The sequence below is a fragment of the Mus musculus genome, chromosome 2 (genome assembly GCF_000001635.26).
Source record: "Mus musculus strain C57BL/6J chromosome 2, GRCm38.p6 C57BL/6J".
In the NCBI taxonomy this organism is placed as follows: Eukaryota; Metazoa; Chordata; class Mammalia; order Rodentia; family Muridae; genus Mus; species Mus musculus.
Window position 1 is genome coordinate 64006262 of NC_000068.7, and position 26004 is coordinate 64032265.

The 26004-nt window shown below is 38.1% G+C and overlaps 1 protein-coding gene across 3 annotated transcripts in view; it reads right to left on the reverse strand.

The window, feature by feature from the left end:
- The window catches only part of Fign (fidgetin), a 126531-nt gene that overhangs the window by 34754 nt on the left and 65773 nt on the right, over positions 1 to 26004 (reverse strand). For 2 of the 3 annotated variants that reach the window (NM_001267847.1, NM_001267846.1), the window contains exon 3: positions 21649 to 21706. The exons of the other annotated variant lie outside the window; for it this stretch is intronic. The gene's annotated coding sequence lies outside the window, so the exon portion shown is untranslated. The remainder of the gene's footprint in view (positions 1 to 21648; positions 21707 to 26004) is intronic. 3 annotated transcript variants of the gene reach the window in all.

Sequence of the window (26004 nt, forward strand, 5' to 3'; positions counted from 1 at the left end):
GCTTTAACGGTATACTGCTGCACTGAGTACCGCAGACCCTGCAAGCATGACCAGGTCCCATTGGACCTGTATCTGGGAACGTGGTCAGCACCTGCAGTCATCCTTCCCATGGTGCTCTGAGTCCCACAGTTCTCTCAAGTAACAGAAATAGCTCTTTAGATTGCATTTCTTCATCATAACATATATTAAGTTACATTTTCAGTGGAGTCCTAAAAATTCCATTACTCTTTCCCCCCGCCCCCAATTCCCACACCTCCGGTTAAAAAAATGAACACAGACACAATCAAATAAAAAGTGAAAAAACAAAAACTATTGTCACCACTAGGAACTAACATGCAAAAAGGTATTTTTTTCAAATATGAACCACCATTTTTCTTTTTTTTTTTTTCCATTTTTTATTAGGTATTTAACTCATTTACATTTCCAATGCTATACCAAAAGTCCCCCATATCCACCCACCCCCACTCCCCTGCCCACCCACTCCCCCTTTTTGGCCCTGGCATTCCCCTGTACTGGGGCATATAAAGTTTGCAAGTCCAATGGGCCTCTCTTTCCAGTGATGGCCGACTAGGCCATCTTTTGATATATATGCAGCTAGAGTCAAGAGCTCCGGGGTACTGGTTAGCTCATAATGTTGTTCCACCTATAGGGTTGCAGATCCCTTTAGCTCCTTGGCTACTTTCTTTAGCTCCTCCATTGGGAGCCCTATGATCCATCCATTTGCTGACTGTGAGCATCCACTTCTGTGTTTGCTGGGCCCCGGCATAGTCTCACAAGAGACAGCTACATCTGCGTCCTTTCAATAAAATCTTGCTAGTGTATGCAATGGTGTCAGCGTTTGGATGCTGATTATGGGGTGGATCCCTGGCTATGGCAGTCTCTACATGGTCCATCCTTTCATCTCAGCTCCAAACTCCGTCTCTGTAACTCCTTCCATGGGTGTTTTTGAACCACCATTTTTCAACCAGTAAGATTTGTACTTTGGCTAAGGAGTCTGGGTCAGTGGTAGATACTTGCTTGGCATTCATAAAATCCTGGGTTCCATCCCTATCAAGTCATAAAAGAAATGAAGGGGAAAAAATCTTTGTCCTCTCAACTCTACCTGTGTGTTAAAAATCTTTCATTAGTTTCTTTTACAATCCATGAAGTATTTGAATAGTATTGGTGCAACATTCTAACATTTTATGAGTGTGTATATATGTCATTATTTTATGCACAAAGATGGGTAGGATGACATGTGCCCTCTACTGAGTTGTCATTCTCTTTTCTTAATATAGCACTCTTAGGATGCCTGTTGTTGCTTCCTTAAACAATAGTTCCTAGGAAGGAACATATACAGACATACACAGTACATTCTTGCAGATGCTTCCCTCAGGAGGTGGCAGGACCCTCACATTCTTTGTTTTCCTTATTTCTCCTTCATACTTTTTTTGCAGGGAAAAAAGGACTGCATTTGAAACAGAGACTTACAGGCCAGCTAGCCCAGGCTGCCCTCAACCTAGCTACACAATCGAGAATGACCCCCAATCTATGTTCCATCCGCCTCCATTTCCTGAGTGCTCAGATCACAAGTTTTCACAACCATACCTGGCTTACATTCACTTGCCAAATGATAAAGTTTTACAGAAATGTTCTACTTGTTTTATGATCAATGTAGTGTTCTACTATGCTGTTTTTTAATCGCAATCATAAACAAGCTCACAGGATACACTGAACTGGAAAACTCCACAACACTCAACTAAGAAATATTTCCATGGTTCCGTGAGAAGACAGCCAGAATCAGATATTGACTTCCAATCATGTCTATGAAAACTTCCCTTTGTTATTCATTTCCACAGTCTATTTCTTCACAATATACTTGCCCTGCCTTCATTTCTCCCTAGCTTTTATAGATGTATAGGTGTCTACAGATGTATTTCTACTCTTAACTTTCAGAAAATTTTATTTATATTTATTATCCCAGTAAACAAATAACCATTTATCACAATCAAGTATATTTCATATACTTAAGAGTCAAATCTTTAAAAGTACGTTGGTTCATCTCCTCTAGTTTTGTGTGTTTTTATCTTTTTTGAGACAGGGTTTCTCTGTATGTAGCCCTGGCAAGGCTTCATCCAGGTGTCTCTGGAAGTGCCTCGTATTGTCAGTGGAGCTTACAAGACAGGACGCCTGTTTAGCATAGTGTAGGGTAAAGAGATCTTCATCTGGATTCACAATGCAAAGTACTGAGTTTTGCTCTGGCCTCAGATTCCCTCCAAGTTTGTTTGGGAAAGCTAAAACTGTATAAAGATATAAAAAGAAACCAAAGTTTCTATGATTGATTAATCATCCAGATTTTTATATCTGGCTTATTTCAGAATTTGGATGTCCTAAAGGAATAATAATAATAAAAAAGCAAATCTCATTTTGGAAAATTAACTATCAGAAGTCCAATATTAATTGTAAGCGCCAGATTTTAACAAATTCTAAAGAATGTGGAGGTCATCGGTTTGGCTCTTTACAGTATCAAGGACATGTCCCTAGTCCCTGCAGCACATCCATAGTAGACAAAGCCTGAGAACATGGGCTCCTGGTTCAGAGCAGGGAATGTGCCCTTACCGTAATTTCACACCTGAATGTTTTTAGAACGTGAAACTTGGCCATCATTTGTGGTTTACTGGGACAGCAATGGCCCATCATATTTGAAGTCCAATCACAAGCATCATGACTACTTTTCTCTTTTTTTCACATATATATCCTTTTGTTTATTTATAGATACATTTTCTTTATACCGTCAACATACTGTACCATGATCACAATTTCAAAGGAGTTAGAGATATGCTAGGGGAGAGGAAAACAGGATTATAGTGTCCAGAAGTCCCATAGCTTGTACTTTCTAAAAATCAAACAAATAAAATGATCACCTGGAGCACAAAATATCCCTCCCAGAATTCTAATAGAACCTGTCTATGTTGCCAGCAAGTGGGGATAAACTTACTACTCCCATGCTTTTTTAACCTCAAACCTAGTAAAGATATTTGGCGTTTAGTGTTTCCAAAATCAATATTCTTCAGGCCACTAAAGTGATGAAGATTTTCAGCAGGATTCGTGTCTTTATGCATCGTAGTGGATTTTGGTAATAAAGAACATTGTCAAACTACGTTATTGGTCTATTACAGCATCATCATACACCCACACAACCTAATACAGGCATTTGATTATGGTCTTAGGTGAAATAATGTTCTGACTTCAAATGCAGGTCACCTGGGAATGGCTGAGTCATGACTTCCTGGCGTGTAAAATGCCCAGTGAGAGTTTGTTTTCCGAAAATACATTTACTTTACAGCCATTATAGTGCAGTTTCGCACACTGCCTAGGTTGGTGCTAACCACTAGCACCTGAGAAATCCAATAAAAGTAATGAGTGCTTCCCAAAAGCTTCCAGAGATACCTGTAAACCCTGCCTAATATTGACACCAAGGCTACATATAAAATGAAAACGTGGGAGTCACAGTTCTGGTAACAACTTGTGGTGTTTGCTCAGCAATCCAATGATCTGTACTTTAGCTAAGTTTAGGTTCCCTTTATATCTAAGATTTTATGCTAAGAAATTGTGAGAACACAGTAAAAGGGAGAGAATACCATGTGTACCTTGCGAGACTGCCCAGAATATTTCAGTCTGTGTGAGTACACTGAAGCAGGATAGTTAATAATGTATAGTAGACTTAGCTATGGATTCATCCATAATTCTTACATTCTCAAAGGCTGGTACTGTATATAGTTTATGTTGGTGTCATGGCAGGTTTTCAATTATTGGATATAGTATAAAATAAAAAGTAAATAAAGAAAATACTTCTATACATAATAGCACCAAAAAGAATAAAGCTCTTAGGAATAATGATAAAAAGGAGAACAAATGTATACGTTAAAACTACAAAACGTAGTTGGAAGAAAAGTAAAGAGGATTCCAATTATGGGAAAGGAAGGAAAACTTGATAGCTTTGCTCATAGGTTGAGAGGGCTAATATTGTCGGGATGTACATTAGCTTCAGAGTAATATGCAGACTTGAGCAAGCAACTCCTCTTAAAATGAAAGCTTATTTCTTTGCAGAAGCATAGCAGCCTATAAGTTCACGTGAAATTTTAGAAGGCTAGCATAGTCACGGTGGTCTTTACAAGAACAGAACAAAGTAAGAGCCACACTTTTCACTTTCGAATCTTACTCTGGAGCATTGATAATCAAGGCAGCATGTTACTGGCATGAGGTTAGACAGATCAATAGGCTACAATTAGACGTGTAGAAATAAAAGCACATTTATGGGTAGCTGATTTTCTACAAGAGAATGAGGATCAGTCAATGGAACAAGAATCGTCTGCTCAACAAATGGTGATGAGACCAGTAGATATCGCTAGCTAGCTCATGCAAAAAGATGAAGACCCACCTTCAATCACACAACAGATGTCTGAAATGGATCACACACTTAAAAGCTGAACCACATATACAATCTCCACTTAGAAGAAAATATCTCCACAGAGTTACCTATCAAGAAACTTGCATAAAAGATAGGGACCACCTCCAGCTAAATGATATAATTGTAGCATGCAACATGGGCTCTGAGATTCGACTATGTATGAGAAAAAAAAGACACATGGTATAGGTCCTTCACTCCACAAATACCTCAAAGGAAGTGTATAATTACTCTCTATTTCTCTGTTAATCAGAGGTCCAAAGCTCTTTAAATGTTTATGGCAAGTTTCCACTTAACTTTATTCTTGGCTCTAAGAATAAGATAGCAGTTATCTGTGACTCTATCATGTAAATAAATCTAGAACATAGACTGTAGAGTCCTATAATAAGTTCCCTTGAATCATGTTTATCTATAAAATTATTATAGAGGGCATTTGGGATAAATATCTCTGGTAAATGGATGAAGGACTTCCTTTTCCAGTTGTTGAAACTTTACCATATTGTCCAATCAAGAGCATTAGAGTTTTTATGAATCAAGCTGCTGGTAAAATGTATTATACAAATGGCTCATTGCAGCACTTGTACTTTGAATGTGCCCTTCTTACGGCAGCCTGTTAACTAAAATTAAATTTACTCATGTGTTGTATATTTAAGATGCACCACAACCCTTTTTTTCTATGCCCTGAAGCTTCATAAAGGTAAAACCCAATGGCATATTCAATGTTTTGAAATTGTATAAATTTCATTGAAATCATAGATGTAGGTCATAGGAGCTAAAAACCAGCATTCTCACTTATGCCCCTCAGTGGTCCCACTCCTGGTATGCACAAAATATTGCAATGATAGAATCTTAAGACTTTAGTTTGATCAAAGTAGACTACTAAGGAAACAAATTTTGCTATTTTTATTGTTTTTCAAAGATTATCATTCATATATACATATACATACACACACACACACACACACACACACACACACACACACACATATGTAACATATAGCCAATTTTTTTCCTTAACATCAGCAAAAAAATGTTACTAATGTTTAATCATTTTATGCGCCATTTTACCAAGGCAGGATAAATGGGATCATCACCACCTCCAGTGACAACACACTGATCTCACATTAATTTGATTGAAGGTGGCTTGCCAACATGTCTCACTGTCTCCATTTGAGAGCACTCAAGATAAGAAAAACACAGTGTTGTTTAACAGATAGGCCTGGTGACACAATAGAACACAACTCATTGAAGAAGTGTAATTATAGTGATTACTTCAGAAAAGAGAGCAGATACATTGATGGGAAGAAGTAAACATTGCCACAATGATGGGAGCCTAGGCCCTTTCTGGTGCAGAGACAGGTATTGTAGACAAAGCCAACCGAGCAATAAGAGCACAGAAAGCTGTCCATCTTAACTGTGAAAGCACTAGAGGTTGCAAAATGCCTTAACCTGATTTCCCAAAGTACTTGAACAAAGGTTCCTTTGTTGTTGGGGGAATTCAATATACCAAATAGATTAGGCATACAGCTAAATTCTACTTCCAAAATTAAATTTAATCCAGGCATAGGCAATAGGTAAATTTGTCCCTAAGGAGCATAATTTACAAAAGGCTTTTTTGAAGCTATTGTTTATTAAGCATGGCATCACATACATATACTACCTGCACTAGAAGGGTAGAGGCAGCAGGATCAGGAGTTCAAGGACAGTTTCAGATACCCAGTGAGTGTAAAACCACCATAAAATACAAGAGATACTGTCTCAAAGCGCACACATATGCACATGCACACACTGATATAGACACAGATGGACACACACACACTTTCTCAAGTACAACACATATGCATATGCACACACATAGAATCACACGTGTATACGTGAGCGTGCGCGCGCGCGCGCACACACACACACACACACACACACACACACACACACACACACACACATTGTTGCCTCTGAAAAATAAAGAGTGCCAAATCAGTTCTCTTTGGTAACAACAGAATGAGAACACTCACAGAGGCAGAGTGGGTGCATCTCTGCCAGAAGTTATGTGTAGACAGCCCCCCAGTATCATGTGCTAAAGAATTATAACATCACGTAAGAAAAGTAGTGAGAACACCCTCCACCAGTGTTTAGATAAGAGATGCAGAAAGAATGAAAAGCAGCGACTGGGAGGCCCCTAGAGCCTGCTGACAATAAACCTGGACTTGTTCCCAAAGAAACAAAATCCCAGTCTACATCCCACCAGTTGGTGAAAGAGGGGGACAAGATCTTAACATCCCTGACTACCAGATAAGTTAACAGATAAGTTCTGTTAGAACCAAAACTGCATCAAACTCTCTAAAAAGAAAATGCTAAATACTAGGTGTATGTTTGCATTGTTAATGTCAAGAATATTTCAAACTCATCTGCATCATCTTCTTTTCTGTTTCATGTTTTCTGCTCTCTTGGAGATACACAGATTCTGTGGCTATGTAAAAAGTTAAAAAAGTAATAGAAAGGCTTGTGGTGATTTAAATGGGAATGTTCCCCATAGTCTCTGGCATGTGAATATTTGGTCCCCAGTAGGTGGCACTGTTTAGAGAAGCTGAGTTGTTATGACATTGTTGACAGAAGTAGTCTGGGGGTGAGGGGAGACTTTTGCTTGTGGTTCACCATATGAGTGCTGCCTTCCAGCCATCACTTCACCATCATAGACTCTAACCATTTGGTTAGAGAAAATACATTCAAATAATTTTTTTCTATAATTTTCCTTGATTGTGGTATTTCATCACAGTACTACAGAAGTAACTAATACACAGCTTGCAAAGGAGCAGTTGAGAATCCAAGATAGAAAGAAAAGTGGGAGCCCAAGAAAGGAGGACCCAAGAAGGTGTCATGAGAGAGGAAAAAGAAACAACAGAAAAACAAACCAGCCAACAACAACAACAACAACAAAAAAAAAACAACAAAAACAAAACAGGAAGAAACACAAGGCAGACAGACATGCATGCATGCATGAGCACCCACAGGTGCGTGCACAAACACACACACACACACACACACACACACACACACACACACACACACACACCATGTGCACACACACTCCCAAAACAAGAACAGAAGATATAAGAATGGTGGAGTTATGAGTGATTTAATTTACGTCAATGAGTCAGGTCTTGTAAGAACTGACTACAAATCCAACAGTGGAATCTAAACCATCCTGTGCCTATTATAAGCTACAAGAAGTGTCAAGACCATGACAAGTCAAAGAGAACTAAAACATTACTGTAAATTTGCACTTCTTTTTCCTCTTTTATTTTGGCCACACCCAAGACCAGTCTCACTTCAGAATAGAAAGATGGCAAGACAAGGATGACAATTGAGTAGAATCAAACCAATGGTTGGTGTCTACGTGGTTGAAAGGGTGAATCCTCATGTTAAACGATTAGCTATGCCCTGCCAAAGAAATGTATTATGAGTCTTCATTTAATTCTATAGGTTTAATGACAATTAAAACATGGAATTCCCCCATCCAAGTCTCTCTCTCTCTCTCTCTCTCTCTCTCTCTCTCTCTCTCTCTCTCTCTCTCTCTCTCTCTCCGTCTCTCTCTCTCTCTAAGCATGGGCACACCCCCCCCAAATAACACATTCACATCATGATATCTTTCTTAACTGCATCTGCACAATTTTTGAGATACAGTTCCTCAATGAATCTTGAACTCGCTGTTTGAGCTACCCTGGCTGGCCAGTGAGCCCCCAAGATTTACCTATCTCTCCCCACACCCAGTGCTGGAGTTACAGGCATGTACCACCATGCCCAGCATTTTTTAGTGCAGATACTGGGAATCTGAACTCAGGTCTTCAAGATTGTGCAACACATACTTTGCCTACTGAGTAATCTACCAGAGTAAAAAAAAAATCCTTAAGATTGAGTTCTCAGAAGCATTTGACCCTACATAGAATGAATGTTACAGTATATGGGTACTTTTCTTGAAGGATTCTTAGACTAGAATACCAAAAATTACTTAAAATATTAATGTAGGAAAAGACTAATGGCAAGACATATATCAAAAATAAGCTACCTTAATAACTCAGATGAAACTAACTCCATTTAGAAAGGTCACCAATCCCTTACTCTCCCTTACCTTGAACACTTGTGATTATAAAATAGTTTCCATCATTTTTCAGTCCTTTGAGTTTACAACATTATTTTTAGAAAAGGATGAAAATGGTGAATTTCACTTTCAAAGAAGCAAGACCGAATTTAGGACTAAATGTCTTGGATGATTCTGTCATGACACCAAATTCATACTATTTTGTTTCTCAGCAACTCCTATTGAACACCGAACTATATGTAATCTGGGCCAATTCTTCATGGGCTACGCCATTCATCAGCAATACATGAGCTGTGTTTTACAACTAGACCAAAGTCCATTAACTCAAACACTGATATCTGAAAGTTGTCAGAGATTTTTGTATCCAAATGAAAGTACAATTGAAAAGAAAATTCTATATCACTGAATAGGATTACTGCTAAGAACACAAGGACTGATGAGAGACAAAAAAAAAAAAGCCACCTAGTTTCTACCATATCTTCCAGTATACCACGCTCCTTATTTAACACTTGTTAACTGAGTCAAATCCTGTGCTCTGTGTTCCCAGGCTGGATGCAAAAGATGATTCAGACAGCTACTTCCCTTCCAGGAGTTCTGACATGTTTTTCCTTCCTTTTTCTACTTCTAAATGTCTTGTTTAGGGAGCTTATATGGGAAGTTTTCCATTGCTGAAAAGAACACTGAGCAGGCCCAACAGAGGGATACAATTCCTAAAGCTAATGAACAGAGGACTTGTTCCTCTGTGACTTGAGACTGCTAGCAATGAGTCCAGGCACTTCACTGAAAAGACTGGCCAGGACAATCCAGGTAGTGCATAAGTCCTATGGTCTCTGCGGCCTCAGCCTCTGCCCTGAGGACCATTGACCTGCTCATAGGCAATGTATACTGTCCTGAAAAAATGATGCTCTTTTTCTTTATGCTAGTTGGCTTGGGAGTCATCCATTAAACAGCATGGATTACCAGAATTCAAGCCAAAGATAAAAAGGGCATGAATAGCAAATTTACATGAGGAATTCAGAAGAAGATAGAACACAAGTAACTGGACCTTATCCCTGTTGAGAATGAAAGAAAATAATTTATTAAGTACTAATTTTCCCATCACTTATCTCATTAAACCACAGTGCTACCCTGGTAAAAGGAGTTTGAGGAACATTACAGCCTGCAGTCACATAGCTAGGAAGTAGAAGAGGCAGAACTTGAAGACAAATTTGATTTCACTGTCCAGATATACTTACTCTGTTACATGAGGCAAGCTGAGGTGGGGGGAAGTGGAGGCAGGATGGCAAGGGGACCTGAGATTAAATAATTTGCGGTGAAAACATTCTTTCATGGTAAAGCTGATGTTCTTAATGCTAATTAGGGTTATTGATGTATTAATTTTAAAGTAAGATAAAAGGAACCCCTGTTATTAAACAATGAAATATATATATGTGTATATATATATATATATATATATATATATATATATATATGTGTGTGTGTGTGTGTGTGTGTGTGTATAAATGTATTATATACATATGTTATATTAGATAGTATTTGTGTATTTTAAATTCCTCTGTATGATTTTTTTATACTGTCTATTTCCTATTTTGTCTTTCTTGCTGGTAGCCAAGTCTTGTTTCTAGAAGGCCTAAAAACCTGGTCAACCAAGCTAGACAAGTTCTATAGCTTTTATAAAAGGAAAAAAAAAGTTGATCTGAGGGTAGGGACTGTAAGGTCTTTCTATGAGTAAAATGCACAGGCTTTAGAAAGCAGGGGGGGGGGGTAGTCTACAAAATAAAATTTCATGTTTGGGTGCCTAGTTCTATCGGATAGGTAAATAGCAGATTACAAAATTTTGGGTTATATTCTCTACCAATGTGTGACTTGATTTTTTGTTATTTCAATATAGGAACTATGGAGATATTTTTTGCCCTATAAAACAAATTGTTCAGGACAGTCTATTGATTTTTTTTTTTTATGTTGGGCTCAGTGGAGACCAAGACAATATCATCCCCTCAGAGGACTTACAAACATTGTAGTTAATTGTATTTTGGTAAAGAATAAAAATGCCATTTGTTTCTTTGCCACTTTTTAAATGATGGTTGGAGTTCGACATTGTTTCAAAACAAAAATGTCTAGTGTTCAAAAACTCGTAATTTGGGAAATTTACCATGGTTGCAGAAGGGCGATAAAGTTAGGAGAGTGCCTGACAAATGGTACCCGAAAGGGTCTGCCAATTTTTTTTTTTATGTTCTGTATGCAAACAGAGCTTTCAAAATCAGAGCTAACATTTGCTAAAGAAAGGGTATACCATTGGCACTCATCTGGTGAAAATTGGTCTCCAACAGCTAGTAACAATATTGTTACTCAATTCTTTCTGGTCTGGTTGATAAAAAGGCTTCTGATAGTTAATTTCTTATAGTGTAGGCAAACAGACCAATAATGTACAATGATAGATCATGTTATCATTAATGGTAATTCATTCCAGGAGCTAGAGACATTCAGACGTTTCTAAAGCGCCAATTTAAAAGTACTTAATCCAAGAAAAAACATACACCTTGTGATATATGCTTCCTTAAAGAGAACTCAAGCTACTCATTGAGCAAACTCAGTTATTCTTCACAGACACCCACAATTACTACTGTCAAGCTTCCAGTTAAACAGTTCAGATCACCTAAAACTTTTGTAATGATTACTTGGCTGTTTTTAACAGAGGTCATCTTCCACCCTACCTCCCAATTCAAAGCTCATGTCTCATTTATAGCACATAGCTTGGTGTCCTTTGCAAAGAACACCAATCAAGATACAAAATAACATTTTAGCAAATAATCTTGTCACAAATTCCATTACATGGTAAAAGCTAAATAAAAAATAACAGCTTTCCTGCCTATATTTAAAAATTTAGATCACTTAGTGTCAGGCAATTCAGAGAAGAGGATTCAAAAAAAGCAAAGAGGACGGCAGGAACATACCCATTAGCGAACAGGCTGCCACCAAATAAAAAGTGTTTAGAACACTCACTGAAAATTAGAACATTGCTTAGGAATAGGATTTCCCCATACAATTGTAACATAGCTTTTTGTCTACAAAATAAGATAACTTGACTGTTCTCAAGTTACTTATGTGTAAATATATTCATCCAAACATGAGCAGCTGCAGAGTATCTCAGCTTAAACATTTACATAGTAAAAATATACCTGTTTATGTTAATTAGCATATATTCTGCTTAAGAAATTCACTTAATGTGGCTTGCTTAAGAAAAAAGAAAATAAAGTATGAAACTTTACCTTGGCATACCTGTGCTCCATTTCTCTGTGTGCTGAGTACATCTTATTTGTTCCCAGTTATAGGAAGTCTGTCAGTTTCAGACACATTGCTCTTTAGAGGTTTGAAAATAGAAATTTGGAAAAACAAAGTAGCAAATACCAGTATGTGCAAGACTGGACCAATTACTATATTTCAAAGGAATACTATGTGAGTTGGCCTTTGATCTAAATATTTTAATCACATATTCTTGCTCTGACACATTATTTTTATTAGATGCTCACATTAAATGAACCCACTTGATTTGAAGAGAGGTTTATGGAAAATAAGCAAAGGCAACCATTCTATAATATGCTTAAATGTATAAAATAGTTATACAAATAAATGGCCTCAAAAAAATTAAAAAAAAAAACTGTGAAGACACAAACTCATTCAAAGACATCCTCTAATGACATTGCACAGCAACCTAGCTCTAGAAAACACGTCTTACTCCACTGCAGGACAGCTTCTGGAAGCCTGAAGGCAGGGACAACTGTTGCAAATGCTCACTCAATCCCATGCTGTCTTTCAATCGATGTTTAACGTTTGTCTTTACCCATACAATGCATCGTGATTATAATCAAGAGATATTTTGGAGCCAGATTTTAGATTCCAAACTTTGACCTCACTACTATTTTATCTTCTGACTTCTGTCAATTTAATTCATCTCTCTGGCCCACAATTCTACCATCTGCAAAAGTACCTACCACCCTATAGATTGTTTTTGAAGGTTAAGTAAGCTAATATTTGTAATGCATTTAGCACAACACCCAGCACATGGTAAGCACTCAATATGTATCAAAGATTCTACCACAGGTTCTAGGAAGTTCTGTGTGTTTCCTCTTTCTGTTAAAACATCACCTTACTATCAGATAAAAAAACAAAAAACAAAAAACAAACAAACAAAAAACCCAAAACAGCCTAAAAGAAGAAAAGGAAAATCTGTTGTTTTAATATCAAACCAAAGAGATATTTTGCTTTATTCGAATTTTCATCTCTCATTGCTTATGTTAGAAACAAAATTGTCATTATATAGCATCATTTTTCTAGAATCAGATACTAGTTATAGCTTATTTGTGATTTATTGATTACAAGACATTAGTATTAATATTTCAAAATATGATTGGCTAATGTTTTGTGTCGGAATGTTACCTATTTAAAGTTCTAAATTTTAAAATATTTATATGATATCAATCTAGCCAAGGTATTTCAAACCCTTCATCAATTAAGCCCTATGTGTGTTACCAAAGTGAAAAGGGGGTGGGAGGGATTGTGGCTACATAAATTTAATTATTTTGCTAGAGTTCAAATACACTTTCAGATCATTTTTGCCAGCTTCTCGTATTTTAACAATAAGAAAGAACACTGGAATTTTTTTCATGGTTCTTGTCTAATATCAGCTAAATAATCCCTGATTATGGACTTAGGTTTGCATAAATGTCTGTCGAGCCAGAGCCAAGTATTAATAGGAATAGAAGAAAAATCTGAATAGTGCAGTGCTCAAGGGGGCTCACTCTGAATAGGCAAGCCACTTGACCCTGGAATAATCTTGAGGATTTAGAGAGAGACGGAAAAGTGGAGCTTTCCTGTAGAGCTTCATTAGTGCATCCTCTTCCTCCTCTCCATTCTGATTTCAAACCCTTTGTAGAACTACTACAGTGATGGCTAGTCTGAACCCTGCATAATTATTTATATTTGAAAGCATATTTATCAAAATGATCAAAAGGGTCTTTTACACTCTAATGGTTTACAGGCAACGAGAACCTAATGACTTGGTGTGAAGATTGGGATGGTGCTAGGTACTCTCGATTTAAAAGAATTCCGTTATTGATGAAGATGCTAACATAGTAATCAGAATCCCATGACCCTCAAAAGCATCAGTAGTGTATTTTACTGTTTTTTTTAAAATAGGTCCTTAAAATGAAAAAAAAAGGAAGAGGTAAGTGTGGATATTTTATGAATTCACTAGTAGTTGTATATGCGTTCACACTTGACAAACAGCATGGGGTTGGATGTGGTTAATAGCCCACATGGTTCCCCGTCATGCCTTCAGTGAAGCTTTTCTTTATGTCAGCTACCAGAGATTAAAAACATAAACAAAAAATCAAAAAAGTAAAAAAACTCCGATGATAGAGACAAGATATAAGTTCACACACTATCAAATTATTTCTAGATTCTGTGATCAAAGGTTTAGCCAGAAGAAGACAATAGCATGCATTGGGTGTTCAGTTGACAAACCATAGACACATTTGGAAACATCACACAAGCCAAACCCACTCCCCACTCTTAGTCTCTACCAGTGTTCTGACCAACAGCCTTTGTCACTAATTGTTTCTTTACATTGCACTGAGAAAATAACCACATCTCTATAATTCATTAGTTAAAAGGCCATTTTGATATGCTGTATTGGAAAACAGGATAGGTTCCAGAGCCTTGAGACTGACGCTCTTTCTTCCACAAATATCTCAATGACTCAGAGACAAAAGTGTTCTTTAATTGTCAATGATCAAAGTACCTTCTATAATGTAAAAGCCATGACGCCACACAAAACCCCCATGTCCAGACCTCCGTTTGCAAAGACAAGTCTCCTTCTCAAAACACTACAGGCAGGAAAGGCATTTTGGGTTTCACTAATATCCGGGAGGTACTTACAGCATAAGTGGCCTGAGCTAAGGACTGCTTCTTTCTTCAAGAAAACTACTGCTACTTTCGTTTGCAAGGAGTCCTTTAGTCATCCATATTGGATCAAGGTGGAGAACACTATTTTGAATCAAATGACTCAGATTAGGAGTAAGCAGAGTTCTTTTTGCAAGTCATCAAGCACATCACTAGCCTTGGCAAGCAAACGTCGCTCCCAAGTCTGTTGGTGTACAAAGTAAATAACTTCATTACCTCCTGAATATACCACTCCACAGCTGCTGACTTTTAGCCCCTAGAGATATCAACTTGGAGACAGAGACAATTTTAAATTTATTCTTGATACTGATTCATGATTACCATATACTACTGTTCATTAGCTATCAAGAGTCACAAATAGCCAGAGCTTTCTGATGAGTGTTATGACATGTCAAACCAGACTGGAAGCGAAACTTCTGCTTGCAATACAATCAGGAGAGAAAACAAAAACAAACAAACAAACAAAAACAAACAAAGAAAAAAAAACCCCAAAAAACAAAAACAGGAAAGGAACCCATAAAATAATAAAACTGAAAACTTTGTAGGTCTGCTCAGAGTAGTTCGGTTTTAGAGCAAATCCTTAGTTGTAGTTAACAAAGTCAGGCTCCAATCCTGTAGGGGTTCCTCAGGCTAAACTTCTGTTGTGTGCCAGGCCTGAATAGAATAGGCTGTCTCCACCTCCCCAATGAGAAAAACTGGGGCACGAGGTATGGCAAGCATGTTTGGGTTCGAAATCTACTGAGGTGTCAGAAGCTAAACTACAAAATCATTAAAATTGCTTCTATTGGGCATTATTTCCGTCTCTTTCATCAATAAGGAAGCAGGCAGGCCCTCTGTACTATTTCACAGGGTAGAGATGCTTGCTGGAGCTAGATTGTCAAGCGCTGCTTTTTAAAATAGCAGTGCCCTTATCATAGTAAAACTGGCCTGCTGAGTCCAAAGGGAAGTTGGCCTCATCTGCCTTCAGAGCCTAAGATGAATTTAAAATGTAAAGGTACTTGGCGTGATTCCAGCTGTTGCCTACTACAGATACTTTTAATATCTACTCTTTATTGATCTGAAGGTATATGGATAAGCAGATATATGCTGTAAATGGAAAATAGAAAGCCATCTTTAAAAGTCCAATAGACTGAAAGCAAACAATAAGAAACCTGTATTTTTCTTTTGTCTAGTCACAGAATCTGACTTTTACTGGACCCCACTCCAGCAGGGAAGAGAAAACACAAATGGTTGGCAAAGGCACCTCTCATTCCTTATGATGATGAAGGGAGAGAAACTTCCAGAAAAAAGAAATAGTCCTCATAAAGACAAAATATAAAGCTAGTTTCATGTGGAGTCTGCTTTTCTCTTAATCCACAACATTTTATTCATTCCAGTTGGAAGCCACCCTAGAACTCTATTGTAACAGACTTCGTTACTTTCAACACATCTAATTAGCAGAGATAACACAAATCATTCTTGAAGTAAGAAAATACTGGCCTGAAAACAGACAGTAATAACTTTCAATGAAAAATAGTGATGAAAATGCATAGAATGTGTCATAGGAGATATTCTCTTATAGCCTTGGGAAGAGGTTAAGGATCAGGATGGCAGACACACACACACACACACACACACACACACACACACACACACACACACGTGTGTGTGTGTGTGTGTGCATGGAGAGAGAAAGAGAGAGAGAGGACAGATACAGACATAGGCACACAGAAGCCCAGAGACAGAGACTGAAAGAGAGACTTACTGAGACACGGAAATTGAATCTGATAGATTCCAGTGTGAAGCTGAAAACTCCAAAAATTCTATAGCAGTCAAATGAGACACAAAATGTTGCTAATTAACAGAAGCCTGCATGTGACCAAATGAAATCATCTAAGCCAAACACTGTGGTGAAGAGGGAAGGAGAGTCCCGTAGGCATTTTAAGAAAGAAGAGCTCAAGGAAAATCCTTCATACCTAACGAAAAGATTTCACAAATATGCAAAGGATAGGGGAGTCAGATTGTATTCAACGGAAGATTCTGAAAATGATATATGTACACAGGATAATCTCGTGATTGGAAGCTTAGGGATGAAGTGTCATTCAGGCTGAGCTTCCTAGGTTTAGTCAAAGGCACTTGCTGAGTGAGCTGTAGCAACATTTACCTCTTCTTGTGGTTTTTATACAAGTAAGGTAGAGAAAGAGAGAGATGGACTGGAAATCATCAGCATTAGAAATTCCCCCCAAATAATCACTGTACTCTTTCTTAGAAGGAATAAGTGTGTCCTCTGCTGAATAGATAGATAAACCTGGGATAGGCTTAGGGGAGGACGTGGCTAGTGGTATTAGATTTTGCCTTTTCTTAATAAGTAGCAGCAGTCCTTAGGCATCTCATAGTTCTGTCTGCAGAAAGTTCACCTCTATGGAGAGGATCGAGTGCTAAGACCCAGCAGGTCAATCCAAAGGGTCTGGTCTCGAGGGCTCGTGAGTATAGTGAAGTTATTAACAGATCTTCTTAGGAAATCGCTTCCCATATTTTCTGTCTCAAGTCCTCAGATACCATCAGAGAAGAGAGTGAAGAAATACTTGCTACAAGCATCAATTCTTTCACACTTGATTACGTTGTTCTGTGTGTCCTTGAGCCAGCAAGTCTCAGTGGCCAACATATTTCACAGCATGGAAGGAATCAAAACAGCCTAGCTACAGAGCTGCAAAGAACTTCCACCCCCTGGGTCCAATGGTTTAACTTCATTATTTTTTTTCCTGTTTGGACTAGTCACATATTCTGTGATGATTACAAAAACATAATCTTTAAAAAACAATAATATATAATTTGCTCAGGTTGACACTTGGGAGACAAACTAGGAAACAAGGGAATGAAAATGATAAATCACACAAAACAAGAAATATTTAGAGGAAGTGCTGCCATTCACAATGATTTGAGATAAGTTAATATATTTATTATTATTATTATTTTGCCACCTAAGATACTAAGAAATGTTGCCTTCAGAAATACCCAAAGCATTCTTTATATATATTACCAAAAATATTCCCATATGCAGAAGAAACTCTATACTCTGCTGTGGTGGAAGTGGGATTAGACATTCCTATGGAGACAGCATCCTTGGGAAATCAGCTTGACCATCCCAGGATACTGACTGAATCCCAGTGTTCCACTCACTGAAAACCCATTCCTTAGTTAACACAGAAGAGAATCACAGCATGGTTTGGAAGAATCCTGATTGATACTACGAAGAGCCAGAAATCCAGTGGCTTCTGGGAAAAGAGAGGCTAAGCAGTCCAAGCCTTTGTGGCGATGATAACTATATACTCATTGTCCAGTATCCCAAATCTAATGGGCTCTTCTTGTTTTCCCTAAATTAGCGAGATTGTGTTCTTGCAGTCTCTGGGATTTATCATAGTGTGGACAATACTAAGACTCAAATTTTAGTCATGGCATCTAAAAACTAAGAAGAAAATAAATATCAGTAGGCATAAATGCAACTCTGATGTACTAATGGAAAGAAAGTTTCCAATAAAGCAGAAAGGAAATGTAACACGCTTTCAAAAAGGATTACAGAAAAATTGACTTGTCGCAAATTTTAATCTGATTATGTGAAAAGAATCAACTCCCTCTTCGGAGATTTATCGGTTCTCTTAAGAACTCTGAGTAGTCTAAATGGTTCTTTGGTGCCATATTATTCTAAATGTTCATAAAAGCATTCATTGCAGCACAATGAAATTCGAGCAGGAATGAATTGATGCGCAGGTTGGCTCAGTCCCTTCTCACTGACGGTATCTGATCTCATAGGTCGAGGATGTGCTGAGGAGTCAGCATACATTCCAGTGCAAGGAAATCACTGCAGTAGAGAAATATTTATGGAAGTGCTAACAACATATCAATTAATAATGCCTGCAAGATACGGAGAATATTCAGTTCTTCATAAGTTGAGAAAGAGCCAAGTCAAGCTAAACTAAATTTCATGCAGTATTCACATCACAGTGAATTCACCCAGTGAAAATTCTTACTTCTAGTGGAGTGGCTAGTCAGTCTGACTTATGATTTTGCCAGGAGCCTGAGTAACAAAAGCAGATATCAAAATTGGGCCTCTGGTGTGGTGCCATTCATGGGAACCAGGAAAATAGCGAAAGGGACACAAAAGGAATTGCCATGGTATTGGCAAAGGGGACCCTCTGAAGTTGGATAGAACAGGAGAGAGAAGGGTGAAAACTAAGTTCCACATGAATTAGTTTCTCCTCTTTATCTTTTTCTTGGTTTGAATATGTATTCATATATATCTCTAACTTTAACAAGATTTTTTTAAAAAGATTTATTGATTTTTATTCTCTATGTATCAGTGTTTGCCTACATGTATGTATGTGCTCCCTGTGTGTGCCTGCTTCCTGAGGAGGTCAGAAGAGGTTATCAGATCCCTTGGAACCTACGAAATAGACAATTTTGACTTCTGGGACTTCTGCAAGACCAGCAAGTGCTCTTAAACTCTGAGCCATCTCTCTTGCTGAGAGAACAACGTGTACACAGATTCATGACCATCAGGCAGGGGGAAGGGTGGGGGGGGGTGAGGGGAAGGTAAATGAGTGAGTTTTGCTTCGTGTGATAAAATAGCCTGTGACTTGGAAAATCCTCCATTCTTGATAATCACCACATACTTCCCATCCACAAAACAGGTGACATTACACAAAGACACACATGCGTCTGTGTGCGCTAGAGGCCGCCAAGGTATAACTTGGTGAAAAAGGGACCAGGCCTTACTAACTAAAGGAATGTTTCTCCAGGGCAGTGTATTTATTAAATGGACTTCTAACTCCAGTAAGGTTTTTATAATGGCAAGTGTTGCCCCCTTGAAAACAGTAGCAGTAAAAACAGAAGAGGGCTCTTGAATTACCTTCCTTTGTACATTCTCAATCAGCTAGGCACACACTGTTCGCCCCTGCACTGTTCTTCAAGCTAAACAGATTCTGAGCGTTTTCCTATATCTCCATAGGTCCACATTTCTAGAATGTTCAAAAAAACTATAATATGAAATCCAGTTATATGATTCATTTAAACTTTTACAGGCAGAAAAATCTCACGGAACCACTGATTTATTAATCATAGATATTCTTGCAAAGCAATCTAAATTCCCACAGAATTATTTATATGGACGGTCAATATCAAAACATTATTTCTTGTCATTTTGTTCCTTTGTTTACACCCCTTGAAATCTATCAGGAGGCCAAACAAATTCAACTTGGATCCCTAGTGTGGCCCCCAGCAAACCTGGACAAGCTTAGCTGTCTCCCCAGGTTTAAAAATTAAGCTCTGTAAGTCAACCCTGTAACTACAAAATGCAACAGGCCACAGATTTCTGCTGGAATGCGCTTACTATTTCTTGTCAGTTCAATGCTTCGATTATGTGTGCTCTGAGATTGCATCATGCTCACAGGCCAGTGGCTGTTAATTCAGAAGCAACCTGGAAACAAACTAAAACCAGCCCTCTCTATCTCAAGTGACCAGCTCCTACGTGGAAGCCGTTCCCCAATGGGCTGGCAAAATGCACTGTAGATTTGTATAGTAATTCAGAAGATAATTGATTATTTGCCAAGAGATTGTTGAGAGTTGCCACTTATTATTATTTTTCGTAGCTACTCCAGGGACATGCTTCCAATTTCACAGTGTTTTGCACATTGTGGACACTGGTGTTTCATTTCTTGCAGGAGAATGCACTGCTTTCTCTCTACTGTGCCTATGCTGGTGGCTTAGGACAAGCCAGGAGCTGTGCACTGAGAGAAAATGCCTTCACTCACATTTGCATAGCTGAAGGTCTTGGAAGGAAATTAAGGGAGAGCCATTCTACAAGTAACATAAGGGAGATAGATGCCTTTGTGTCTCCCTGCTTCTGCTTGTCTGAGAAATGGTAAACATCCTTCAAGACATTGGGCTTTAATCGTTTATGAATTACGTTTATTTTCCTGTTGAAATACAAGTTTCTAAGAGAGTCAAGGAAGATTTTTGTCAGGAAACAGTTGTTTTCCTCCTACAGACTAACATTCCTGCAGGCAACGCAGCAAATGAACCAATATGAATGTTTCCTTCAAAACACAGGAATCTTTTATCTATTTAGGAACAGATCACACAATATAACATGCTGAACTATTTCTATTAAGCCCAAAGATGACAAAAAATTGAAAAGAACAAATCCATTATAAAGAATTCATATCGGCTGCTTTGTGAGCAATCCATAATACACCATATTGTGCAAACTATAGGAGATGATGACCCAACAATACAGAATGTAGAGAGGGCTTTTGACAACAGAAAAGCATAAGAGAGAGCATCATTTAATGCAGACTGAAAAAAAATGATCCCGGATTCTTTTTCCTCCTTTATTTGTTGTATCACTTTGTAAAATCTCTCTATGCCTTGCTCTCTTCATCAGAAAGATGAGACCTATGGTTTTACTTTTATAAAGTGCTTTAGGATTTAGGGGAGCCCAGAATGCATTATATGATGAAAGTCACCATGGTGCATATCACATGACTGAGGCAGAAAAGGATCCAGGACCCTAAATCAAAACATGAATCAGCAATGAGCACTCATTTTGTTTGTCTAAAACCCTAGGATGTGCAAATCTAAGTGAGAATTGCAGCTGACCCTCCTGCTTTACAATCATTTTACTCTGTCTGCTTCTGGTTTTGAAATCTGGGTTTAATGGAAAGAATATGAATGCAGGAAAGAGTAAGGGCTGGGTTGTCTCCCAAGGAAAGATCAAGTCACTATAGAATGTCACCAAGAGGTAGATTAACTCATGCCAACTCCCCCAAAGGACCCCAACCAGAAGGCACTGTCTTTTGTCCTCTCCCTTACCCAAGCCTACCCCGATGCTGTATAAATTTATACACTGAGGGAGGAGTCAACAGAAGAGGAACTGTCTCCTCTAATTGCCGAAAGTTACACGGTTTTTATACAACAGAAGGACCAGAACCAGGGAACTATGGGCTGTATGTTCAGTGATAGGTCAAAATTAATTAGTACAAATTAGGGATTCTAGGTTCAGTGACTATTCCAGCATTAATTTACTGCTCCATTGCCAGCAAACCCTTCAACCCATCGCCTCTGCTGACTCAGATGAATGAGGGGTAAGGGATAAGTTTGAATTACCTACCTCCTCCCAAGACCTAGAATTCTATCATTCTTTGTGTCCATACATAAAGACCTGGGACCTGGAATACAAGATACATTTGCAAAGGTTAAAAGTATGAAGGTAATTTTTAAGATAAAGCAAGCCTGGCACCAGGATGGCTGAATTTATGATAAAACAACCCATAGAACAGTTAGTGGAAAAACCATAGGCCATTCTGACAGTTCATATTGCATTGAATTATTATGAATGACCCAAATTGACTCTGAAACAAAATCCATTCAAAACCAGGCAAAAAAAATGAAATGGAACAAAACTCACAAACCAAAAACAAACCATGGATTCTTAGGCACAGTGGCGTAGTAGACAAACACACTCAATTCACAATCTGTTTATCAACTGACTGTCACACCCTATGAACCTGTTCTTCCTTCTGCATCCTCTATTTTTGGTTAGAGTTACCCCAGAGGCCCAATGTCCAGAAATAGCAAGCCTGGCATTATTCTTTCTGATGCATCCGCATGCTGAACCGTATCTCATTCACACAGACTCTATAATACAACTATGTTCCCCTCTGACTTCGTTTCCTACTCTATATTCCTTCTTTAGGCCCATGTTTACATCATTCAACTTTTCATCATTGCTTTTCCCGTTGGCTCCCAACTAATCTCCATATCTTTAAGTCAAAACATCTTTCTAAACTAACAACACAAAACGTTTTTCACCTGTAAAACAACTACACAATTATTAGTCTTCCCAGGACAGATGGTCTAAGCTTCCTAATGGCAAACAGCAGGGTCTTACTGCCCATCTTTCCAGCTCACATCTTTTCTTTCTCCACTCACATTCTATACTCCTGAAAGAACAAATATTTGCAGATATTCCCGAGGTACTGCACAGCACTGTGCCTTGACATATGTTAGTATCTCCATCTGAAAATCCCTGTTACTTTCCTAGTGTTTACCTGGAAAATCCCATTCATCTTTTAAAGCCCAAGTAAATCTTAAATCCACTAGGTTTCACCCAACTCCACATTCCCCTTAGAGTGAATCACAGCCTCGTCTGTTGTTGAGAGCACGCTATACTTAATTGTTTATTTACCTTCTCCCATTTCAAGACTGTGATCATTTGAGAGCAGGATGTGAACTTTAATCATCTCTCCATGTCTAGCACAGATCCCAGAAGATAGAAGGTCCTTGATATGTGTTTATCATTATGAATGGCTGGATAAACAATCAAGCAGCGCTCCATGGACTTAACACTGATTTTATTCAAACTCTCACACAATTCAAGGAAAGAGCCACAATACTAAACCAAGCAAAACCACAAAACCTTTTGCACATAACACACAAGGAAAGTATCTGATATGGATAAGATTTGTTCTGTTCCAAGAATTAGACAGAGATGGTGAAACAGTAAGTGGACTGGGTATCTGCATAGCTCCAATGGTCAGAAAGTGCTTCTCCCCACCAGTTAGTGACAGATACTGAATGGTTGCTGCTATAATGGATTAACAGAAGCTCACACTGACTGGCAAGTATCCTCTGAGAAAGTTTGGCGATTTCTTGTTCCCCAAAGCAAGTATCAGTGTTATAAACTGGGTAGCAAGAGTCTGGAGAAATGATGTTTGTGTAGAACAAGATTAAGTTATTCAATGGTCTCTTCATTTTATAAGCACCAGCTGGACATCTAAGCAAAGCAAATATACAGTCAGGTTTAGGATAAAACTAATTTGAGAGGGGAAAAATCATGAGTAGATGTATTTAAAGATGTCCTGCGGTAGAGTGAAAGCAGTAAAGAACGTGCAGAATGATCGAACCTTGGGAGGCATGCTGGCAAGCTTGGTGGCAACAGGACAGCTGGAAACATCTGTCTTGTCAGTCTATGGAAAACTAAAACTAAAACCAAAGAGTACCAGGAGATCACAGTGAACTGATCACCAAACCTAAGATGACAATGTTCATGGAGGAGGAGGCAACAGTCAACGTCCCTGACATTTGCTTAAAGCTCCTGTAAGATAAAATGTTCCTCTTCTCGCACAGATCTTCCTGGATCACAACCACTGTGATCCTTGACACCGCAATGAAAGCCATGAAACTCGGACTTAACTTCAATCCCTGCTCTTCCTTAGAGATGAGTCTATGCTAATGAAGATGTTTTTCCTCCTATCCTTGCTTAAGAGAAAGCCTTAACGAAACAAATTTAGAAGATATCAGGGTGTATTTCAGATGAACTTCATAATGGCATAGTTCACAGAGGAACAAATATAATGTCTAGTAATTTAAGGAAAAGAGGTCGTCTTCTCTTTATATATTTCATTTTTGGGTCTTGGGAACAGACATGGGCACTTATGCTTGCGCCCGTTATGATGTTGATTTTTAGACAGAGTCCACTCGCTCCACCTGCTTTGACTCTTACTCAACTTAGTCTCTCCTTTTACATGTTTACATTTTGATTCTGAAAAAAAAAACACTCAAAATGTATATCCAAATCCCTAACAACATCTAAGCATCCGCTTCAGTCTTCAGCAACCTAGAAATAAGTAGGCATGTCGATCATTATAATGATGTCCATGGATAGCTTCCCTCTCATACAAGTATGAAATATGCATTTGACTCTATACATGTTATCATTTGAATGAAGCTCTAATTGTTATATTTATGGGTTGGAAAGAAGTCTACTTTAAAATTTGTAGATTGAAGGTAAAATGAAATGGGGCATTCTATAATCAAACTGTCACTCAAAGCATAGCTGAATTAAAGCCTTTTTCTTTCCTTTTTTCTTTCATCCTTCCTTCTTATTTCCTTTCTTTCTTTTACAAACTGTATCTCAGATTATTCTGTCAATCTTACAAAAAGAGTTATAAAAGACTTAACAAATTGTACACTGCTGTGCAAATACCCAAGAAAACTACTATGTTCATCATGATGCCTACCTCCTCTTCCTTCGTGACAAAGATGTTTCTTTTTCCCCATAATTGCTGAGGACACCTATGATTAGCTTAAGCTCAACACATACACTACTATTATATATGGAAGTATTTATATTCACTTTTAGAGAGAATATTACCATGTAGTCAAAGCTGCTCTTAACCTCTCCATGTAGTCCAGGCTGGCCTGCAATTCACAGCAATTATCTTGCTCCTACCTCCCATGTGTACGCAAGTGCATCTGGCAGGATACTCATTCTGACAGAAGCAAAAGCTGTTCAGTTGTGGTGGGTGCTTGTGTATGCATGGGCTTTCATGTGTAGGTGTGTGTACCTGTGTGCATAAATATGGGAACCTGTGCTATGACACATGTGTGAAGTCAGAGGGCAACCTTGGTGTGTGGGTCCTAATGACACACCTTGTTTGAGGCAAGGTGTATTTCTACTGAGTATCCCTAGCAAGCTGATTTGTGACCATCCAGACATTTCCCTGCGCTCCAGTGGGAGTGCTGAAACTCCAGTTCATCTGTATTTTACATGGGTTTGGAGTAGCTGACTTGGGTTTTTTACACCAGCATAGCAAGCATTTAGATTTACTGAGTCATCTCCATAGCCTAGTGTTCAAATACTTTATGGAGGATAAGAAGTTCTACAACTGTGAGTAAATTATCTCATGATTGGTGTTTGTCTAATTATGTAAAAAAAGATGTCCAAGATGGTAATTCTGGTGGACAGCAGATTTTAGCCTTACAAAACTACAGTGATTTGCTTGGGTACACCACAATAATTTTATAATGATACTAAAATAAATGTGATTCCTTTTTAATTTTTTTCTGCCACAACAAATCATGTCAAATGCTAACAAGATAAAATGTTATTCCTGCCACACACAATGGGACTTGTGATTTTTGTGGAAATCATAGAGTAAAAAGTGTCTTTAAAATGGATATTCATTCTTTAGAATGAAAAAAAAAACACACACACAAAAAAACCAGAAGTGTAACAGCATAGAAGCCCATGCCAAAAAGTTAAAAATAATTACCCAATTACAATTACTCCTAAGTGTATATAGTCCACTGTTGTCACCAAATAAATCACACTGAGAGCTGCTCACACAGCTTCGGAGTCGAGGCCTGCCTATTTGTATTTAAATTGCCTCATATTCAATTTTAATTGCTTTATATGTCTCTTTTCTCTCATTGTTATTTAGCTTATTGATAAAATGTAAGTGCCTCGTTTTTAAAATTTGTCCATAATCTTTTATTATGCATTAAGTAATTTCAGCTACTTACTACCTTCCCCCAGTTACAGTAAACACGTGATCTGATATGTGTGCAAAAGATATGCGTGCACAATACAGTAAAACAAACACGGCAAACAGGGACTATTTCTGGCTTTTTGCACACGCCTTTATGATGAGATGGTCTGTTTATTTTTCACCAATCCTTTTTA